Below are 11,507 nucleotides of genomic sequence, written 5' to 3'. Positions count from 1 at the left end.
TAAGTTAACATAACAAAATATAAACTTTTTACGCGAGGAACGTTTTTTTATTATAGATACATATAGAACCGTTGCACGCAAATCTGACATTGAAATACTCTCATCGCGCCCACAATTTAATTTTAAATTTCGAATGGTTTTGAGCCCAATGTATCCCTATCCGATTATTATCCCCGTGTTGTTTATCTGCTACGTCATCGATGTCATAGACCGATAGTGAGCTATTACCGTCGCGTTATCAACACGACATTCATGCCAATAAAATTGACGCTTCCATTTTATTTTACTGAACATGCTAAACATATATATTTCCAGTTATTTTAATTGTTGTTTCCTTATTTAAATATTAAATTAATCCAATATTTTTCACCATCAAGATCGTAAAGATTTTTTTCAAGGCGTTCGAGAAAAACCTGGTTTGGCAAAGATTCATCTTCGCTTAAAAATACTTCGCTATAAGTCATACCTTACGCCTACATAGAGCGCAGCAAATAATGAGATCTAAGGTGTTATAACCCTTGTGCCTCTAATTAATCTGACTCACCCTTATTATATATATAATTACGAAATTATGACCTATTTAAATTAGCTTAGTAATTAATAAGTATAACTTTTTGTCAGCCAAATTTGGCTTAGTAGAAACTATTAAATGGTAAATTTGTTTTATTTAGAATCAATTAAAGGTCTTAGAAAACAGTTATAATATAAAAAAAACAGTAATACCAGACTGTACCCAGTGTGCTAAAACACACGCGTTTTATAAAAATAAGTACCTCAACGCCCCTTTGCCTAAAAATAAGTACCTACGTAAACTTGAGGTTGCTATAAATAAACATTTATTTTATGTCATAATTAATTACTTTAATATCTATATTAATTTAAGCTCATGATAAATTTAATTATAAACCTTAGTAACATATAATTCTATTTACACCTAATCAAATTTTTCACAAATTCTTGTATAAATGATTCTATTTTGAAAAAATCAATAGTTCTTCTCGTTTATAATAATTTTATCTAACTTTTCATTATAAAAATAACAATTGATTATGCATAATGATGATATCACACTTTTTTTAATTGATTATTATACTGTCATACCATAGTGGTGTTTTTTTTTTTTAATTTTTGTATTGAGACAAAGGATATTAAGGATTTTAGTCTAATGTTCTAATTTTTTTTTTACATAAATTTAATCCGAGTATATGAGTTTTTAATATTTAAGGTCATATTTCAAACGAATGCTTAAGTGAAACCTAGCATGTTATTACTAGGAATCAAATTACGTTTTCTGCGAAAGAAAGCATGACGAAAAATACTAACAAAAGCAACAAAATTAAATTCACATTTGACATTTAATAATTAAATGTCAGTGTTGCCAGATCATAATTCGTCTAGAAAAATGAGAAAAAAAGCAATTAACACTTGACATTTCACTTTTCTCGTTACTAAATGTCAGTATTACCAGATAAAGTAACGATACCCATGAGATGTGGCATTTAGGCGCGTCGAGGGCAGATTGTCAATCCACCCTCGGTGCCATGGCGACCAAAGTCTAAACATCGGCCCCTATTAATCTCGAAGTTAGGGCGTGTCGAATTAGAAGGGTGACCAATTATTTCATAACTTATCTAAAAAAACAGTGTAAATAAAATTAATTTCTGTAAAAATATATGATTTTCATTAAAACTAAAACATGCATATGTAAAGGTAAATATTGAATGATGTTTGCAATGATTTTCTATTAAAAACAATTAAATTTAATTAATAAGGTGTTCTTGATACTTATAACAGTTTTTTTTAAATATAAGCACATCGCTTAACTTACATTAAAATTCATAGTTTTTTTTTTGTAATTAACATGGTAACCCTATTATTGTGGGGGCGCGGATTGGTACCAAATTGGCGGGAAAGCTGGCTATTTGACAGATCATTTTTTATTTCATTCGGAAATTTGGCAGTCATTGTTCCACAAATTACAAACCAGCTGGCCAGGAAGTGAATTAGGTTTGTTACACCTTGAAGGGTGTGTGTAAAATGTTTTAATTTAATTAATCTGATTACATGAACACTTTTATCTGCTATAACATTGAGTTTGCATTTTACTTCCAAGAAAGAAAATATTCATACACGCCATTTTTTTAAAAGTTTTTTTTTGTTAAAATGATAGAATAAGGAAAAATTATAAATCCATCAAAATACAACCAAAGAGGTTTTAATATATATAATCTGTGTAGCTTTATTAGGTTAATCAATAACCTAAATTGGATCTATCGTTCTTAAATACCTGGCAGGGTAATTTAATCTCTCTAATAGCATAATTGGATTACTCTAAAAATTAAGTGTATGTCAATCTTAGTGGACTTATATAATTACCTTTATACCTTTTCCAAGACTAACAATTTTGATTTTGATTTCGTCAGCCATTTTAATAGTTGCTGGCGACATTTCGGAATACTAAACGATATTTGGAGATACTGATTTGTAAATGAAATAAATATATAACAGTTCTGTAATAAATAATAAATTTTATTGTATTGAATTTATATATATAAATAAGTGGAAACGTGTAACTAAAGAATTTCCTGTCGGTTCTTTTCGGTAGAATCTACATTCCGAACCGGTGGTAGCTTTACATTTAATTTATTCTGTAATATGACGATTCAAAAGTACATTTACTTGAATAAAGAATATTTTGAGTTGGATTTATATGTTATATAGCTATTAGTAACCACAGTTTATTTACTCAAAGTAAATAAGCAATAGCTGTTCCAAACGACATTTATAAGTAGCAGTCTTTATTTTAGGCTCATTATAAATATGGTAATATAACTTCTGGCGACGAAAACTTTACAATGATGGATAATTTCTTTAAGTGGGAGTATGACGTGAAATGAATATTAATTTTTACTTTCTTAACAGTCTTTGTTACATTGCCAGTTGTTTTTAGGATATAATTAATTTTCTTTCGTAAACATTAATTATATTTCACAAATATAAGGGAAAGCGTTTAATATAATTAAGCGATACTTTGCCGCGTGTATCATTTAATTGCACAGCGTCATTCGTGACGCAAAATATTAAATTTATTAGACGTTGTCGCATATCACTTTTTGACATACCTATCGAATCCTACACCGAAAATAATGGTTGTGATTGTATTGAACTTTGACATTTCTTTTTTTTAAATAAACAGGCAAATAGAACGAGACAGTAAGTCATAAGTTAATCTTACTGATATGACAAATTATAAAATTAGTGTATTTTGAATTTTGACGTAGGTCAATTAAATTTTGTCGTCTGGACAGTGTCATGAAATTTGGTAAAGAATGTAACTAAATAAAAGCATATCGTTACATTTTCACGTACGTTTAGGTGAGCGGCACGTTAGGGGGTTCCATCTACAATTGCGAATAGGATTTATGAAATATTCATAAACAATTTACAGCACTAATCAAATATTCTATTAACAATTGTATTAACAAATAGGGCAATCAATGGTCTCATCTTCCCCCGAAAAGCAGGCAAGAAGTGTAAACATTTTACTGGTGGTAGAGCTTTGTGCAAGCTCGGCTGGGTAGGTACCATCCACTCATCAGATATTCTACCGCAAAACAGCAGTACTTGGTATTGTTGTGTTCCGGTTTGAAGGGTGAGTGAGCCAGTGTAATTACAGGCACAAGGGACATAACATCTTAGTTCCCAAGGTTGGTGGCGCATTGGTGATGTAAGCGATGGTTAACATTTCTTACAATGCCAATGTCTAAGGGCGTTTGGTGACCACTTAGCATCAGGTGGCTCATATGCTCGTCCGCCTTCCTATTCTATATAAAAAAAAAATTACTCTTTACACCGTGGGATCAAAATATGTCCTTGAACCAGCATTTAAACTCGTTCACTTATGCTTTACACTTTAATATATCTAAAGAAGTGAATAGGAGTAGCTGGTATCCAATCAGACATGAAGTTTTTATTAGGCTAGCTTAGCATTAATGATTTCTAAGGGCGCTGATGTTCACTTAACTTTAGGTGACCCGCTTGCCCTTTCACCTACCTATATTATAAAACAAACAGAATACCCCTTAGTGAGGCACTGGATATGCTCTATGTGCCTAACGTGTGCCTTGCCTGTGTGGCACCAAGTATTTCATTAATTTGTGATTGGAATATAGGTTTTTAATTTCATATGTATCTAATATCTGAAATAAACAAAATTCATTTATTATAAAGAACCATCAGTGTAGATTACATGCTTACCAACTAGTGGTAGGTTACGGGTTATTGCTTTTTGCTTGATCTGTCTCATGTGTGTACTTTCAAGGATTTTAACAAAACATCCCTTAAAAGGTGAACTTCAACTTTACCTTAAATCGGGACACAAAAGTTTCTAAACGATTAAGAAGTGTCAAAATATCATATATTCATATCACACTGCGCGTGCGCCGGCGATCACGACCGCATTGTTCTCTGTTCGCGCGTGATGCATTGACGTGATGGCTGCATCACGGATATGTTTAATTGTTTTTTAATTTACTTTCATTATGTTTCATATATTTTATTATATAGAGTACTACTCGACTACAAGTTCTTGTTATTGCAGCCAATGCAATAACCAGTATATAAGTAAAAACATTTTAAACGTATTTACGTATTGACGTACAGCTATTCTGTAAGAACAAACTTAAAACTTAACATAGAACGTGAAAGTAATATGTAAGATTCGCGAAATTCTATTTTATTATTCGAAAAGCGAAATCTATGTCAGACTTCTTTGTTTTTTTTCTACCTACCCACGACTTAAAGGAGGGACTCCCTACTTTACATTATTTATTTAAAATATAGGTAGATGGACAGCAGATGAGCCACCCAGGGTATACAGTATTGGTTACCATCCTATAAAAATTGGCGCCGTAAGAAATATTAACAATTCCTTAACCTTGGGGGAACTAAGATGTTATGTCGCTTGTGCCTTTGGTTACACTGGCTCACTCCCCCTTCCAACCGCAACTCAACAATACCAAAAAATGCTGTTTGGCGGTAGAATATATGATGAGCAGGTTTCACCTACAAGTATTTCACCACGTTATGTATAAATAAGTAAGTATATAATGAAATGTAAAAAATCAAGATTTTTATTATGTGGCTTATACTGGTTTAAATCTAATATATTAATGTAAACGTATATAAAAAAACTACATGAATACAATGAAAACAAAGGTGCGGTGAAATCATTACCGAGATGACGCCCTGCGCACGCGCCTGTTAATCGAACATTGAACCGATTATTGATTTTACCACCGTTTATTTTTTATCAACATATATCACGCGTGGAATACTGTAAAACGGAAAGTTTTTGCGTACGTCTAAAGTCAGATGTTTTCATATTTCTACTTTAAACAAACGTAATGATTAATTATTATTTAATATGATTCTTTATGTGTCTTTACCGTGTATCGAAGGTGACTTGTATTATTTTATTAACTTCCATTTGTCATATATAAGAATATAATATAACAAAATACAAGTAAGTTTTGAAATTATACAATATATGTGGAAGTATGAAGCAAAATCTGTAAATTCCATACTGCTGGGCTACAGTCCACCAAACAGCTGACCAAAAGTCTTCTCTCCTTTTTTAGAAGGTTCTGAATCCACCACGCTGTTGCGAGTTTGGCTTAATACACGTGCTGGTTTCCTCACGATGTTTTCCTTTCGCCAATCTCGAGATGATTTTGATACCGTGTCATCGCGTATTCTTTGAGAACAAATGTTTCTCAACTGAACTTCTAGATATTAGATATATTTATATTATTATAATTGCGAAAGTAACTGTTTCTATCTGATACGGCTAAATAACTGAACAGATTTTGATGAAATTTGATACGCGCTGGAATTCCAAAGACGGTCATTGGCTGCTAACAAATACAACACCTCCCCCCCCCCCTTAAACGCGGGAAATAGTATGTATTATAAATGCGAAATTAACTAAGTTTGTGTGTCACATTTTCACGGTTAAACTACTGATACGATTTTGATGAAATTCTGTATGTAACAAGCTTAAGCCTCAAGGGAGGACTTATACGCAAAACCTGGCCCTAAAACGAGGGCGAAGCTGCGGGCGATCACTAGCTTATAAACACATCCGTCATCACTTAACAAAACTAATCATGCTAATGTAATAAAACCCCAATAATGTGCATTCAATCAAACCGTTTTCCCGTAACATTTTTTACTCTGGCACGCGTTTTATCCCATGATCGTATCTCACGGGATCGCGTGTCAGTATACAGTTTGCGAGCTATTTATACGATACCATTGTGACTCGATTCAAGCTTGAACGAAATAAATATATAAATAAATTTCGATACCTAAAGGTGTATTATGTTATTATAGTTATTGTAAGATGTACATCGATAACATTTTTTTCATTTGCTATACAAGTATTTACTAAATAAGCATCCCTACTTGCAATAATATAAAGAAGATTTAAAATTGCCTTATATTGAAACTATAACTTATACGATTATAATGCAAAGTTAGAATGTTAAATGTATTTATTTATAAATTTTATTACTTAGAAATTAATTTAACAATTAATAAAGAAATTATAAATATGTTAATAAAACATATGTATTATAATTATAATATAAAATAACCATTGTAATAATTACACTGTCTCACTAACCAAGAGCAAACTATCAGTTAAGTGGATCGTATCATCTGTAATTCATATCAATCGTAGGGGTGGTAGGCTTTGTGCAAGCTCGTCTGGGTAGGTACCACCCACTCATCAGATATTCTGCAGCAAAACAGCAGTACTTGATATTGTTGTGTTCCAGTTTGAAGGTTGAGTGAGCCAGTGTAATTACAGGCACAAGGGACATAAAATCTTAGTTCCCAAGTTTGGTGGCGCATTGGCTATGTATGCGATGGTTGACATTTCTTACAATGCCAATGTCTAAGGGCGTTGGTGACCACTTACCATCAGGTAGCCCATACGCTCTTCCGCCTTCCTATTCTATATATAATAAAAAGTTAATTTCATTCGTGTTTCAATGGTAGTATCTTGTGTTTACGTTCACCAATTTACTGATTGTTGCGAGGTAACGAAGGGAGCAAGCCTGCGTTGTAATCTATACTAATATACGACTTTTGTTGTTGACTGTTTGCGGGGTCGTCTGTGTGCAACTAATTGTCCGATTTTATTATAATTAAATTTTATGAGAATCAAAATATATTTTTAAAAAAAAAACACGCGAATATCGAAGTTTTAGATTCAGGTATTTGGTATTATTGGATCATAAAATAGTGATCAGCGGCTGAAACTTGAATTGTTGGAGTTAGGTCACAATACAGAATAAACTTAAAAAAAATACACCTTGAAAAACATTATTATATTTTATTAGTCGCTATACCAAATGTAAGGAGTTATTTCTTCTTATAAAGAACGTTATATATTTAATTTTATAAAAAAGCTCAAAAGTCAATTTAAGTTCTTTATAACTACAAAGTTAAAACCGCAGAACACAATCGTGAAATGTCAGGAAGTGATGTGCGATATTGACTATAAAAAAAATTATAACGCTTAAAGCATACACGCCCACAGACGATATAAGAAATATTGACTATTCCTTACATCTCCAATGCGCCACCAACCTAAAGGAACTAAGACCACTCACCCTTCTAACTGCAACACAATAATATTATGTAATGCTGTTTAGCAGCAGACTGATGAGTGGATGGTACCTACACGAGCTTGCACAAAGCTCCACCACCAAGTAGTAGTAAGTAGTAACAGCCTGTGAATGTCTAACTGCTGAGCAAAGACCTCCTCTCCTTTTTTGAGGAGAAGGTTTGGAGCTTATTCCACCACGCTGCTCTAATGCGGTTTGGTGGAATACGCATGTGGTAGAATTTCAATGAAATTTGACACATGCAGGATTCCTCACGATGTTTTCCTTCACCGTCGAGCACGAGATGAATTATGAACACAAATTAAGCGCAAGAAAATTTAGTCACCACCAAAATTTTCGAAAAATTAAAAAAAAAGTGTTTAAAAATTTTATTACACTTAAGCTCATTTACAAACTGATTATAATTACATTAATAATTTCGATTAATTGTTATCATTCGTGTAATTTATCGTTTTTCATATACCACAGAAATAATATAGTGGACGGTGTGAGTACACTAATGTTGACATAACAGAATAAATACGAAAACGTTAAGTTAGTACACACGAGTTGAAAAAACATTTTATATTTCAGCAACGCTATAACATAAGAAATTAATTGGAGAGTTAACCGATCATACTAGAACGCCATTTGTAAATAGATGTTATGTGTGTAATATTTGTTTATATATAAATATTAGTCGAGATGGCCCAGTGGTAAGAACGCGTGAATCTTAACCGATGAACGTGGGTTCAAACCCGGGCAAGCACCTCTGAATTTTCATGTGCTTAATTTCTGTTTATAATTCATCTCGTGCTTTTCGGTGAAGGAAAACATCGTGAGGAAACCTGCATGTGTCTAATTTCATCGAAATTCTGCCTCATGTGTATTCTACCAACCCGCATTGGAGCAGCGTGGTGGAATAAGCTCCAAGCCTTCTCCTCAAATAGGGAGAGGAGGCCTTAGCCCAGCAGTGGGACATTTACAGGCTGTTACTTTACTTTACATTAAATATTAGTATATAATACGGGTTACAAATAAGTGTTGCTTTAAATATATAATTATTTGAATTCGAATATATAAATCTAATAAAGTTCTTTAACAAACGGCCTTAGATATTATGGTTATTAATTGTATATAGCATTTTTTCATATTTTAACAGACTGTGACAATTATTTTATTCAAAAACTTGAATAAAAAGCGGACTTCATGCCTTAAGGCATTCTCTGCCAGTCAACCTGCTAAACAGAAATCCGTGAAGGCAATAATTAGAAATTTATGTTATCTATATAAAAATATTAAGCTGAAAAGAACAGATACTTTGATGTTAGCCAAAAGGCCGAGAAGCGAAGGCCGGTAAGTAAAATATACAATATAAAAATTGTTAAATTTTGAATTCATATAATAAATAACGCTCTTTATATTTTTCTTTACAAATACACTTACCACTACCGACAAGCGAAGCGGTGACTAGTAATGATGTTTGCTCACTCTCCCCCGAGATACGTTCCGTTTTACGTGAATTAAAAACGCAACCCCAAACTCCCCTTTTATTATAATAATCATGAGTATATTTTTACGATACTCAACCTTCCTACAATGTTTTTAGGTTATTTTATTTTTATAATGTTGAGAATAATATTGTTGCATTATGATAACATTAATAGACGAGGAGATAAATAAGATAAGATTATTCACGTAATAATCATAATATTATAAATAATATTTATAAATGTTTGTATGAGCTTAGTTGTTTTTATATACATTCATATATACTTATATTTAATTATTTATTTGTATAAATCTACAATAGTTAGACACTCAATATGTTCAGTAACAAATTGGGTTAAATACTTCTTTGTATATTGTAACGATGCGATTTTAAATGACTAGACTATTATCTTTACATATCTATTGAAGTCTTGACTGATTCAACAACACAGAGCCACCAGAGAAACCACAGGGGTTAACGACTTGAAATTTTGATAGTTGACGCATTTTATGATAAAAACATTCAGTCAAAAAGGATGTTCGAAATTCGACCCCTAAAGGAGTAAAATGAACGAACGGTTGCATGAAAACGCGCCATTTTCAAAGTTAGATGAATGAAATTTCAGACTCAAGCTTCTGGTAAAGAATAAATAAATACATATTTCAGGGTGTTTGAAACCCCCAAGAGGGGAATTGCGTTTGAAAGTTTATATGGGGAGTCCGCCGTTCTTGAAGCTAGAAAAATAAAATTTAATATTAATGCTTCTGAACAAAAGTAAGTAATACGTATTAAGAGGCAGGCAAGGCATCATACCTACAGTAGTATAAAAACGTATACAATAGCCTGTATCTTTTTTAATCCTTACTTAATGGTCTATCGCTGCCAAGTATCATAGTTTAACTGGGTCTCATTATAATAATTGAAAAAAATAATACGAAAATGGCCGATCCCATACAAGGAGGTTGTATTTAGGACATGAATATGCTTACTAAGAGTAACCATAGAGCGATGATGGCCATAGATTTGTAGACATCCCGTGGCGCTTGACATCAAAGTTACGAACAATATATAGTTTAGGAGCCGATAATCGTTTTAAAGATTGTTAAAATAATTAGGGCTGTGCCTTATCATATTGTTAATTAAATTCATTTGTACTTTGATATTGTTTTAATCATAATTGAATCATAATGAACTTTGTATGGGTATAAAGGTTTTATTAGGTTTTTTTTTTAAATAAAATAATCTAATATAAAAAATTAAACTAGGCACGAAACCTTTTTACATGGATTGTGCTAAGATGTCTACTCTCGTTACGCGTTTCCCCCAAGGGAACAGTGGGGGGTATGTGGGGCTCGCTGGTGTCCAAGGCGCCGAGTGCGCCCCGTACATCGGAATACCTACTAAAAAACCAGCGGTATCCTTTCCGTCTTGACGAGGAGCGCCACGGAATCGCTTTCGCATGCTACCGTGACGCTCTAGGATGTCTACCCTGCATAACCTTTTTATGAGCTTTTATAACGTGATTTGTTAAAAAATTGTAGCTTAAATATTGCACTGTGATGTGCTGAATATGCGTTCATCTCGTGCTCAGCGGTGAAGCAAAAGATCATAAGGAAATATGTGGCGGATAAATACTGCCACGTGTATCCACCAATCCGCATTAAAGCAGCGTGGTGAAGTGAGCCTTAGCCCAGCAGTGGATTATTTACAGGCTGTTACTTTATTTTTTTTCATTTATGAAACTACTCGCCAGTACTAAAGTAACATATAAGAGAAAAGATACTTAGGACTATATGATATAAATATCATCTCAAAAAGGTTTCACTTCAAAATATTGACAATTTCTGTCACGTGTTCTTATTTTTTTTAATCGAAATGTATTCAATAACACTTTACATTCGCCTCCTGGTCTATAAGTTTCAATATTCAGGCCGCGTCGATCTTCGAGCGAACGCTTCTGCGAACATATCAGCAAATAATGCAGATTCGCGTCACTGCAGCGCCTCAATATTAACATCGCATTTAGGAGAGGAGCAACGAACTAGCATTAGGTGACAATCTACTGTAAGTCGTTACCGTAAGTGAAAAACGTCCTATGTAACATAGATGTACATAATAGACGGCCTTTTAATCAAAGTACATAATTATTAATAATAATGTTCTCCATAGCGATTTCAGCCACGGCGGCCAAACTCAAGAGAAGTTTAGCCAACTGCGCAGGAGATATTATAGTGCACAAGTGCGTGCGCAAACATTGGTGCACTCTCTATTCCCTAACTCTCATAATCCGATGGGACGGCAATCCGACACGACCGGAATGAGTTTAGGCGTAGGACCAACGG

General features: G+C 33.1%; 1 pseudogene; it reads right to left on the bottom strand.

The window, feature by feature from the left end:
* Positions 1-8,843: 8,843 nt before the first annotated feature.
* On the bottom strand, positions 8,844-9,024 carry LOC126777403 (U2 spliceosomal RNA; annotated as a pseudogene).
* Between the last annotated feature and the right edge of the window lie 2,483 nt (positions 9,025-11,507).

Source organism: Nymphalis io, chromosome 22 (genome assembly GCF_905147045.1).
Source record: "Nymphalis io chromosome 22, ilAglIoxx1.1, whole genome shotgun sequence".
NCBI classification, from domain to species: Eukaryota; Metazoa; Arthropoda; class Insecta; order Lepidoptera; family Nymphalidae; genus Nymphalis; species Nymphalis io.
Note: the sequence above shows the minus strand (reverse complement) of the source record. Positions and strands in the feature narration are given on the sequence as shown.